We start from the raw sequence: 13,035 nt of genomic DNA on the forward strand, positions 1-13,035 counted from the left end.
ATTGATGAATGAATGAATGTGTGTTGAGTCTCTGCTTGTTCCCTGGCTTAAGTCTGTGTTTCTGGGCCGAAAACTGGGTCCAAACTCAGCCCAAAATTACCCTCAGCGTTTTCTGCATTTTCTGCACATGGTGCATATCACGCGTACGCGTCAGTCACGCGTATGCGTCAGGTACGCGCACGCGTCGCTGTGAAAATCTCCAGATCACACGCACGCGTGAGCCGTGCGTGCGCATCGATGCTCGCTAGTTATCTCCTTAGTTTCTTGTGTTCCTTCCATTTTTGGAAGCTTCCTTTCCATCCTTTAAGCCATTCCTGCCCTATAAAGCCTGAAAACACTTAACACACATATCACAGCATTGAATGGTATAAAAAGAGAATTAAAATATACAATTTAAGGGTTTAGGAAGCAAGTTTTCCATTATAGAACAAAACTAGGAAGGAATTGTAAAACCATGCAATTTGTATGAACAAGTGTGCAAAGACTTGATAAAACCACTCAATTGAGCACAAGATAAACCATAAAATAGTGGTTTATCAGTAGTGTAGATTAGGTAATTCTCTCTTAGGGTTTTAATTAGGGTTTGTAGAATCTTATACTTCAAGTCTTGCTTTTGGATTTTGCAATTTACATTGTAAGTATTCCTTTAATTGTCTCTTTCAATTACCATACTTGTTCTACACTTATTTCTATTTTTACTTTCCTTTATCAATATATGCTTGGTTTTGCAACTTTGATGTTCTTGTTGATGAATTTGATGTTTGATGCTTGTTTTATGTTTGTTTGAGTTGCCTTTATTGATTTTGATCATTTATGGTTCATAACTTTTACCATTTTTCCAATTTTGCCATGTTTTATGTTTATGCCCACTATGTGTTTGATAAAATGCCAATCTTAGTTATGGGGTAATTTCCACCCCTTGGCTTGGGGAAAATAAGTTTATGGATTACTAGAGCCATAATGTCCAACATTTAGTGATAATTCTTGGGTTGTTAATTGTTCTTGGTCTCACTAACGCTAATTTGTTGCTAAGGTAATTAGCAAGCAAGATAGGATTTGTGGGTTAAGGACACTTATGCTCATTTAACTTACTCTCCGATGTGAGGGTTGACTTATTGAGATTAATCCATCATAATTATCATAGTTGTGGTTATGGCAAGGAAGGGATTCCATAACTCATCCCAAGTCAAGGTTTCATTTATGTTTTGAACCAATTTTCAATCACTTTATAGTTTTACTTGTTTATATTACATGCATAGTTCTTTTGTTCTTTTATTACTTTATTAATTGCAACTTTGTCATGTTCCTTTATCTCTTTATTTGTTTGCTTCCTTATCATTGAAAACACCCCTTGTTTCCCACAACCAAAATTGTACACTTATTGGCATTAGTTCCTAAGAAAGACGACCCGGGATTTAAAACTCCCGGTTATTTTGTGTTGATTGTGACAATCTTTAGAATGATAATTTGATTGATGATCAATTGTTGGGTTTGGACTATACTTGTAACATCAATCCTATTTTTAGTACGAAAATCCAAACCCATGCTTTTGGTCATTCATCAAATTTTGGCGTCGTTGCCGGGGAGCTAGCGTCATGAGGGCTATATTTTGGTTGTTGTAAATATGTGAATGGTGTGAATAGATAATTTTTGGGTTATTTTCTTGTTTTTGCTATTAATTAGAATTTTGTTTCTTTTGTTACTTGATGTCTTTAGTTTTTATTTTCTATTTCCTCTATGAGTTATCACCCTCTTGGTTTGGAGTTTGGTTGTTATCATTTTGTAGGGCTTGATAACTTCTACTTTGGATTGCATCATGGGATTGGAGCATCAATTTTGGAAGGAGCATCCTCCTCCATACTACAATGAGCCAAACCTTCCCCAATATGCACACCCAAATCAAGGATATGGTGGATCTCACTTAGATTATGCACCTCCACCACCTTATAACATAACCCTCAATCACCATATTTTCAAACACCACACCACTACCACCATACACCTTCTTACATACCACCTCAAAATACCTACCAACATGAGTCACCTCCCACACATACAACCTTCTTCCCAAACAATGAAACCCCTCTTTCACCACAATGTGAATTTTCCCAACCCTTGTCCCAAGAAGATCAAGACCTTCAAGCCTTTCTCCAAGAGCAAGAAGGATTCCGAAAGACTCAAGGGCAATTCATAGCTATCATAGCCGAGGCGGTGAACCGTATTGTCCTTCCACACTCATCCGATCAAGACATTCCTCTTGAGGAATGTGAAGGGTCAACTAAGCCTTGTAGTGAAGAGGAGAGCATGGAGCCACAAGGGAAAGAAGAAGGGTTGGAGCTTGAAGTGCAACAAGAGGGAGAACGTGAAGTATGTGAACCGGAGGAGAGAAAGGGAAAAATAAGGGAGATTGATCAAGATGAGGATTCCATCATTGATGATTTTTTGTCCTCCTTGATCAATCCCCTTAAGGATCCTAATGAGCCCCTTCCTATTGAGCTTGAGAAAGACATGGAGGTAGACTTTTCACAACCTCCTTGTTATGATGTGAGTAATAGGGAAGAGGAGGAAAAGGTTGGTAAGAAAGGAGTTGACAACCAAAAGCATATTGAGTGGGTGGCAATTTCACTTATGAACTTCATTGGCCCCCATTAATATGCTATCTTGGAGACGGACTAACAACTCAAGGTTCTTCTTAGGTTGGTACATGGTGGAGGAAAGGATGTTGGTTGCCAATTGAATCCAATGTTCTTCAAGAAATCCAATTTAAGCTTGGGGATTCAAGCATGGTGTAGAGCACAATTGAGTGATTTTCGGAGAATGTTGGAGTATTTCAAGGGTAGAATGAGAGCTTGTCCATCCGACTTGGAGCATAGAAATCAACAAGAAGGTGACCGGATGCCTAGAATATGGAATCCCGGAGGACCTTTGAAGACTAAGCTTGGGTGCAGATTCAAAGAAGAGTGGAAACACCAGTCACCCTAGCAAGAGTCTCCACAAAAAGTCCAACTTAGGACAATAAACCAAAGTGCTTGGTGGGAGACACCCCACCATGGTAACATCTTTCTTACCATTTCACTTTGCTTATAGTCCTAGTTTCTTGCATGTTTGCTTGCCTTAGTTAGCTTAGGATTAGTTTAAATTTGAGTTTAGATAGGTTGAAATGCATATGGATCATGATTTTGTGATGTTTTGAATGTTTTTGGGTTGATATGTTGATGCACTAAGGGTTAGAACCTTGGTTTTGAAAAGAAAATTTTTTTATGAAACAGAGCATCTGTGCGTATGCACCAAGCTGTGCGTGCGTACAAAACTGTGTTATTCGACACCTGTGCGGATGCACCAGCCTATGTGTTCGCACGCACCTTAACATGCCCTCTGGTCGCAGCGCCAACACACTTTGTGCGTGCGCGCTGCCCTGTTTTCTAGGACTTGTGCGTGCGCACCAGCTTGTGCGTATGCACGCCCTGTCCCTTTTGTGCTTCCTGTGTGGCCGCACAACCTTTCTTCCTGCACGCCAACTTGCAACCACTCTGGTGGGAGCGCTGGCACAGCCTGTGCGCATGCACCCCATACCCCTTTTTTGCTCTTGTGTGTGCTGATGCGTGAGCATCTTTTCTATCTTTTCCTAGTGAATTCGCACTTAATTTGTTGAGTTTAATCAAGAATTAATTATCTTTCAGCCACTATGGATGCTACTTTGAGTCTTGTGCAATTCTGTTTATTTTAGGTAGCATTTGGTTGGATTTGATGGAGTTTTCGCAGATGGAGAGGAAGCTTGCACAAATGGAAGGAGCACAAGAATCAAAGGAGATGACCAGCGAGGAGCTACGCGTGCGCATACCTGACGCGTGTGCGTGAATTGGAGATCTGCACAGTGATGCGTGCGCGTAACTGACACGTACGCGTGACTGACGCGTACGCGTGGCATGCGCCACATGCAGAAAACGCATAAAACGCCGATTATTTAATTAATTCTGATTTAAACTTTATATTTATTTTAAAATAGGAAAAGATATTATTTTAGTTTTAGAAAATAGATTTTAAATTAATTAGGATTAGATATAAAAGAGAAAAGAAACTTCTCCTCCAGAGATTCCAACTTTTCATTCCACCTCAGCCCAATTTACAGTTTACGAGAATCCTAATTTACTCTTTTCCATGAGCAACTAAACCTCTACTGTTAAGGTTAGGAGCTCTGTCTATTGTATGGATTGGTAATATTGTTTTTCTATTTTAATTCATGTACTGGTTTATAATTTAAGAATTATTTTCGTTCTTTATCTTATGAATTTGGGTGGAACGGAAGTATGACACTCTTTCTAATTGAGTTCTTGTATAACTTGAAAAAGCTCTTTACTTGAACAACAGCTTGAAAATAACTTCTCCTAAATTCTAATTATCTGGACTTAACGGGATACGTGACATATAATCCTCTTATATTTGGATACTTAGGATCTTTGTGGCATAATAACTAGAATTAAACTTCACCCCCTAATTAGAATTAATTGACCAAGGAATTGGCAGTTGATGAAAGTTAGAGGAGACTAGAAAGGTCTAAGGAATTAGGGTCTAGTCACATATAGTTTGCCATGAATTAAATCTTGCATAATTAAAATAAATTAATAAGAAAAGTCAATCTGAAAAATAGATAACTCTGAAGCCTTAACTGCCTTCTCCATATATTATTCTCATCAATTTACTGCTTGCTTTCTGATTTATTGAATTTATTGTTTCATGCTTTTGAATTCTCAAACACTATTTTTTGCTTGTCTAACTAAGTAAACCATTTAACCATTGTTGTATAATCCATCAATCATTGTGGGATCGACCCTCACTCACCTGAGGTATTACTTGGTACGACCCAGTGCACTTGCCGGTTAGTTTGTGGTTGTAAATCCAGCACCAAGTTTTTGGCGCCGTTGCCGGGGATTGATAGTGATTAACAACTATTAGTTGTTTGATTGCTTAGATTAGGCGTTTTAATTTTAATTTTATTTACATTTTGCTTTAGTATTTTCAAAAAAAAAAAATAAAAAATAAAAAAATAAAAAATTAATTAGCACTAATATTTTTCTTAATTTCTGAAATTAAGTTTGTGTTCCCTAGTTAGTCTTATTTTAATTTTTCTTATTTAATTTGCCTAATAATTTCGAAAATTTTTAGTCTTAATTTACTAGTAATTTTCGAATTTTAGTGTCTGTTTGTTTTATTCAATATTTTTATCTCTTTACTCAGGTTACCTCACTGGGAATTCTCTACACTCTAACATAGAGAATTCCATCTTTTCTTGTCTTCTATTTGTTTATGCGCAAGAACCGCGACAAAGAATGTCTCTTAGACTTTGATCCTGAACCTAAAAGAACTTTCAGGCGGCGTTTGCAACAAGCAAGACTTTACAGGGCTGCAGAATCTACTATGGATCCTAACTCTGCTCCTACTGCAGATCTTTATGGAAAAAGCATTGTGGTGCCTCCTATAGCTGCGAACAACTTTGAGTTGAAGCCACAATTGGTCACCCTGGTGCAACAAAACTGCCAGTATCATGGTCTTCCCCACGAAGACCCAAATTAATTTATTTCTAATTTTCTGCTGATTTGTGATACTGTGAAGACAAATGGAGTGAACCCTGAGGTGTACAAACTCATGCTCTTCCCGTTTGCTCTGAGGGATGGAGTAAAGCTATGGCTAGATTCCCAACCCAAGGAGAGTTTGGATACTTGGGACAAGGTTGTTACTAAGTTTCTTACTAAATTTTTCCCACCAAAGAAGATGACTAAGCTTAGGGTGGAGGTTCAGACCTTCAGACAGAAGGATGGTGAAACTCTTTATGAAGCTTGGGAGAGATACAAGCTACTGACTAGACAATGTCCTCCGGAAATGTTCTCCAAATGGACCCAACTAGATATCTTTTATGAAGGTTTGGGTGAAATATCCAAGATGTGCTTAGATAATTCTGCAGGTGGTTCATTGCACAAGAAGAAGACACACCAGAAGAGACTATTGAGCTTATTGAATTGGTTGCTAGCAACCAATATTTATACTCATCTAACAGGAATTCTGTAAACTCTGAGGCTCCTCAGAAGAAGGGTGTTATGGAAGTAGAAGCTCTTAATGCTATTCTTGCTCAGAACAAGCTTATGTCTCAGCAAATAAATTTACTTACTCAGCAGATGGGTGGCATGTAAGTCTCAGAAATCAACACCCAAAATCCACCTCAAGAGGTCTCTTATGACATGACAGATAATTTTGTACAAAATGAGAATTATGATTATGCTCAATCTTTTTTTGAACAGGTAAATTACATGGGGGGTGGTCCTAGAAACCCCAATAATGATCCATACTCTAAGACATACAATCTTGGGTGGATGAACCAACCTCAAAGATCTCAGAATTTTAACAATAATTCTCGGGGCAGTTTCCAACAGAACAATCATAATAACCGCCAATTTCAGTCTCATCAACAACAACCACCTCAGCAGACAAACTCTCAATCCCAACAAGATTCTAATTAGGAGATGATGAGGAGTTTTATGCAGGAAACCAGAGCCTCCATTAGAAACTTGGAGGTGCAAATGGGCCAACTGAGCAAGCAAATACCTGAGAGGTCTGCAAATATAATTCAAAACTTGGAGATTCAGATGGGTCAATTAGTCACAAAAGTTAATGAAATTGATAAGAGGACCATTAATAGCCTTCCTGGTAACACAATTTCAAATCCAAGAGAGGAATGCAAGGCTATCACCTTGATAAGTGGACAAGTGGCAAGTATGGAAGCACAAGTTAATGAGGAGCCAATTGAAAAAGAAGCTCCAGAGGAGAAGAAGGAAGAAGTAGAGCACGTCCCTCCAAAGCGTGCGGACAACCCATTCCCAAACTCTCTTGACACTTATCCTACATTGCCAAAGGCTCCTGAGTACAAGCCTAAAATGCCATATCCTTAGAGACTTCAAAAGGAGACCAAGTACAAGCAGTTTTCAAAGTTCTTGGAAGTTTTCAGAAAGTTACAAATCAATATTCCTTTTGCTGAGGTTTTGGAGCAAATGCCTCTCTATGTCAAATTCATGAAGGAGTTATTGTCAAAGAAGAAACCTTTAAAGGGAGATGAGACAGTGGTCCTGACTAAGGAATGTAGTGCCATAATTCAGAATAACTTGTCAAGGAAGATGCTAGATCCAGGGAGCTTTCAAATTCCATGCACCATTGGGAGCACAACCTTTAAGAAAGCGTTATGTGATCTGGGAGCAAGCATCAATCTAATGCCATTGTCTGTGATGAAACAGTTGCAAATCCAAGAGGCACAACCAACAAGGATAGCATTACAAATGGCAGATAAATCTATAAAGCCTGCATATGGATTAGTGGAAAATGTCTTGGTCAAAGTGGGTAAGTTCTTCCTCCCGGCAGATTTTGTGATTCTAGACACAGGGGAGGATGAGAATGCCTCTATAATCCTAGGAAGACCATTCCTAGCCACTAGGAGAGCTCTAATTGATGTGGAAGAAGGTGAATTAGTGTTTAGAGTGTATAATGAGCAACTAGTCTTTCATGTCTTCAAATATATACATTCAGTAGGTGAAGAAGAGAGGTGCATGCAGACTGAGCTTAATGATCCAAACCTTCAAGAACCCCCTGATGATGCACAGCAGAATCTACAGCTCAAACCTCCTTTGGTGACAATCAATAAAATTTCTCCTGACATCAAACCTAAGTTTGGTATCGAGAATGCATCTTCCACCAAGGAGGAGGTTCCCAAAAAGAAGAACGTACCCAGAGGATGGAGAAATAAAAAGATCCCCACTAAAGGTTTCTCCCCAGGAATGAAAGTGGTGTTGACTAGCAATCCAGTGTGGATTTATACAGTAAACAGAGTCCTCTCTCTGGAGCATATTGAGCTACTTTATGGAGACACAGGAAAGAAGTTCAAAGTAAGGGGTGAAGAGCTGAGCCCGTATGATCCTCCTCCTTAGAGGAGCTGATCGTCAAGCTAGTGACGATAAAAAAGAGCTTGTCGGGAGGCAACCCGATAATTTCGTATCCTTAGTTATTTTTCGTAGTAGTGATTTTCTTATTTATTTGATTTTTATTGAGTTTTTACTGTTTTTCTTTCGTTTTATGTGTGTTCTGATCATGCAGCTATTTTAGAACAGGAACCGAACACTTCTATATTTCAAAACAAAAAAAACGAGCACACGACGTGCAAGCGTCGCTAACGCGTACGCGTCATCTGTGAGTGCGAGAAAAATAAATATTGAACAGAGAGTTGAGCAGGAGTAGTGCTGGTGGCGTGCCTTGCGCACAAGCGAGCCCACGCGTACGCGTCATTCGCGCGTACACACAAGTGTTGTTTTGGGTTAAATTTTTATTTCTTTTCCATTTAAGCCCTAACGCAATTCTGCCCCCTCCACCCCTCTCTTTTCTTGCTTCTTCCATGTTTTTCCTCTTGTTTTACTTAATCTTCATTGCATTTCATTTTCATTTTAGATATTATATTATTTTTACTTTAGTTGTTTCTATTTAAATAAGTTGCAAGTGTTTGTTTATTAGCGATAGGGTTGCCTCTTGATACAATGCACTTATACTTTGCTTTAATATGCAAGTACCTAGTGGATTTGAATACTCATGTTTTGATTGTACCACTAGGGCCAAGTTATATAAGTGCATTGGATTAAGTGATTTGAGTTGAAATTACTTGTTTATCATTATTTTCATATTAAAATTCATCACATGTCCAGTACTTGTTCCTTGTTAATGCTTTGCATTTGTTTGAGTGACCTAACTTAATTCTTATCAAGCTTATCACTTTTTGTAACAAGTACCCTTCCATGTGACTTTTTCATTATGCTTCGTGATGAGTAGGGAGTTTTCGTTCATTATTGAATTGGTTGTTGTTTATTGTGCTATTTTATATTAATCTTGTGCTTTAACTTGACAATTACAATAGCCAATATCTTAATCACTTAATTCACTTTCATAGTTACCTAAGGTTGCTTGTACCTTAAGTTTTTCTCATTCTCCACTTGCGACCTAGGTTACCTAATTAAGAGACATATGCTAATTCTTTTGATTGTGTGATCCCCATTTACCCGGCCAATGTGTGTTGTTCTAAACCGTGCACACTTAGAACACACACATTGTCACACCACACACATCTCACTTTTCCTCAATTGTGTTTATTTGTTTACTCAGCAACCAGAACCCCTGAGCCCACCAGCTGAAGGTGGAGCTTCATAGCTCCTCACCACCGAATTTTATTCGTGCACAGAGGACCGTGCAACGCTTAAGTGTGGGGGAGGATTCATCATTTTGGGGTGTAAACTTTCTTTTTCCAAACACTTTGCACTTTATTTTTACTTCTTTTAGTAGGTTTCTTGTATATATTTGGAGTGTTTTTTACTGTTGCATTGCATTTTCTTTTGGTATATATATCATAGTTTATTTCTAGCTATTGCATGTTGCATTTTTGCATCTTTTTCTTAGTATATATGTTATAGATAGAAGTTGTGATTGGATGATGTGAATAGCATATGCCTAGTTTATCTTGATCCTAATTATTTATGTTACTTTTTGTTTGTTGGAAATTAGGAAAGAACTAGGAAATTTTGAAGAATTGCATCCATCACAACATCATACATACATATAGAAAATAATTTTGGTGAAAAACAACAAAGATTTTCAAGAATTTTATTTTAGGGAATTCTATTGAATTGATTTGGAAAATTATTTTTAAACTTGCTTGAATGAATTTTTGTGGAACATAGAGGAGAGAAAGAACAAAATACCTTGTGAGTTTTTGAGCTATATTGAGTGGTTACAATTTTTAACCACTAATTTTGTTTATTGTGTGTTATATCTCCTTCTATGATTGTGATCTTAGTTTTGCTTGATTCTTTATTTCCAATATTTGATGTTTTGATTGCATTTAGCATGATTGAGGCCATTTTTTAAATTAAACCCACTCACCCATATGGACCTACCCTTGCATCTACCTTTGTTAACCCCTTTTGAGCTTTTTAATCCCCTTTATTCTAATTGTTAGCACATCACAACCCTAAGCGAAAAACCATGAATTACCTTGAATTGCATCTTTGATTAGCTTAGGTTGAGGAGTGTGTGTCATTTAAGTGTGGGAGAAATTTTGGAAAATATTGGTAGAGAAAAAAATGTTGTTGTGGGTATTCATTAAAAATTTGGGGAAAATGGGTGTACATTCATGTATCAATTTGCTTTAACCGTATGCATTTGTCATAGAAAAAGAAAAAGAAATAGAAAAGAAAAAAAACAAAAGAAAAAAATGAAAAAAAAATAATATTAATAATAATAAGAGGGGACAAAAGTTATCCCAAAAAAAAATGAATAAGAAATGCATATGTGTTTTGAATAGAAACTAAGGCATGAATGTGTATGAAAAGAAGTAATGGGTGGCTAGAATGCATTTGTTGTGAGTTGATCGATATAGGTTGAGTTGGGTACTTGAGCTCATCAAAGATTCAATCCTTTAGTCCACTTAGCCATATACTCATCCTACCCTTACGCCAACCCCATTACAACCTTCTAAAGACCTTATGATACTTGCATACATGCATCAAATACTTGTTGATTGTTAGATGAAAGGCAAATCCTTGAAAGCATGATTAGGAGGAGAATTGAGTGACTGAACCCCTAAACACCGAGTGATTAGAGTGCATACACACCTAGTGAGGGTTCGATCACTCAATTCTATGTTTCCACCCTTCTTATCATGCATTCTTGCAAGTTGCTTCTTTTTTATGAGTTGAATCAATTCTTTAGATTTTGTTTGCATTGAGCTACTTCTTTGCTTAGCCCTATATGTCTATATTCTTGCTTAGAAATTTGATTGATTATTTTTACCAAATTAATAGGACATTATAGATAGAGATATATAGATAGTATATAGTATACTTGCATGCATATAGATAGTGGCATTCAATAAGTTGTTTCCCTTTTATCCGTCTCCTTTATTTGGTTTAGCATGAGGACATGCTATTGTTTAAGTGTGAGGGAATTGATGAGTCCATATTTGACAATATATTTTAGCTTGAATTGGATGGATTTCATCATATAAACCTACACTTATTCCCTTGAATAGCATGCTTTTGAACTTTCCTCCCAAATCGCGCTTGATTATGAAAATATGCTCTTTTATGCCTAATCTAATCTATTTTATTCCATTTGCCTTCCATTCGATACCTTGATGTTGTTTGTGAGAGATTTCAGGTGTATAAAGTAGGAATGGGTTGGAGAAAATGGAAGAAGAGCATGCAAAGTGGAGGAAACATGAAGAATCAAAGGAGATGAGTTTAGAGATGTGTGCGTGCGCACAGCTACTTGTGCGTACGCACAGCTGCCCAATCATAGCGCGTGGATCGTTTCGAGCGCGTCGCGCGTCCAATCAGGCATCGTCTAGTGTGCGTGCGCACAGCTATTTGTGCGTACGCACAAGAAGGGATTTTCTCAAAGCGTGCGTACGCACGCATCTGTGCATCCGCATAGGTGTCCGTGCATGACTTCATTAAAATGGCATGTGGACTCGCATTTTGGGGGCTTTTTGGCCCATTTTTGAAGGCTTGGAGGCTGAAATCAAAGGCTATATGAAGGGAACTTCATGCCATATAAGGGGAGCCATCTTAGAATAAGAAAAACACATAGTAGGAGTAGGAGTCGTGTAGATTAGGTAATTCTCTCTTAGGGTTTTAATTAGGGTTTGTAGAATCTTATACTTTAAGTCTTGCTTTTGGATTTTGCAATTTACATTGTAAGAATTCCTTTTATTGTCTCTTTCAATTACCATACCTGTTCTACACTTATTTATATTTTTACTTTCCTTTATCAATATATACTTGGTTTTGCAATTTTGATGTTCTTGTTGATGAATTTGATGTTTGATGCTTTTTTTATGTTTGTTTGAGTTGCCTTTATTGATTTTGATCATTTATGGTTCATAACTTTTACCATTTTTCCAATTTTGCCATGTTTTATGTTTATGCCCACTATGTGTTTGATAAAATGCCAATCTTAGTTATGGGGTAATTTCCACCCCTTGGCTTGGGGAAAATAAGTTTATGGATTACTAGAGCCATAATGTCCAACATTTAGTGATAATTCTTGGGTTGTTAATTGTTCTTGTTCCCACTAACGCTAATTTGTTGCTAAGGTAATTAGCAAGCAAGTTAGGATTTGTGGGTTAAGGACACTTATACTCATTTAACTTACTCTCCGATGTGGGGGTTGACTTAGTGAGATTAATCCATCATAATTATCATAGTTGTGGTTATGGCAAGGAAGGGATTCCATAACTCATCCCAAGTCAAGATTTCATTTATGTTTTGAACCACTTTTCAATCACTTTATAGTTTTACTTGTTTATATTACATGCATAGTTCTTTTGTTCTTTTATTACTTTATTAATTGCAACTTTGTCTTGTTCCTTTATCTCTTTATTTGTTTGCTTCCTTATCATTGAAAACACCCCTTGTTTTCCACAACCAAAATTGTGCATTTATTGGCATTAGTTCCTAGGGAAGACAACCCGGGATTTAAAACTCCCGGTTATTTTGTGTTGATTGTGACAATCTTTAGAATGATAATTTGATTGATGATCAATTGTTGGGTTTGGACTATACTTGCAACGTCAATCCTATTTTTAGTACAAAAATCCAAACCCATGCTTTTGGTCATTCATCAAACTCGCATGTTACTCTCAATCCCCTTTTTAATGCAATTTTATGTTTCATGTTTATGGCTTCTTTATTTAATTGTTGGTTGTTGATTTCTTGCAATTGTTAGTCTTAGGTTTTATAAGTCCTTGTTAATTTTCTAAGTTTTTATTTTGTGCCTTCCAAGTGTTTGATAAAATATTTAGTTGGATTTTAAATTAGATTTTTATGTTCTTAACTTGGATTGATCAATTAGAAACTCTTGAGTTATCAAAATTCTTTTGTTGATTGGTGATTGAGACTTGCTAGTTGTCTTAGGCTTTACTAAATCTATTCTTTGATTAAGACTTGTGAACTTAAG

The sequence above is a fragment of the Arachis ipaensis genome, chromosome B03 (genome assembly GCF_000816755.2).
Source record: "Arachis ipaensis cultivar K30076 chromosome B03, Araip1.1, whole genome shotgun sequence".
In the NCBI taxonomy this organism is placed as follows: domain Eukaryota; kingdom Viridiplantae; phylum Streptophyta; class Magnoliopsida; order Fabales; family Fabaceae; genus Arachis; species Arachis ipaensis.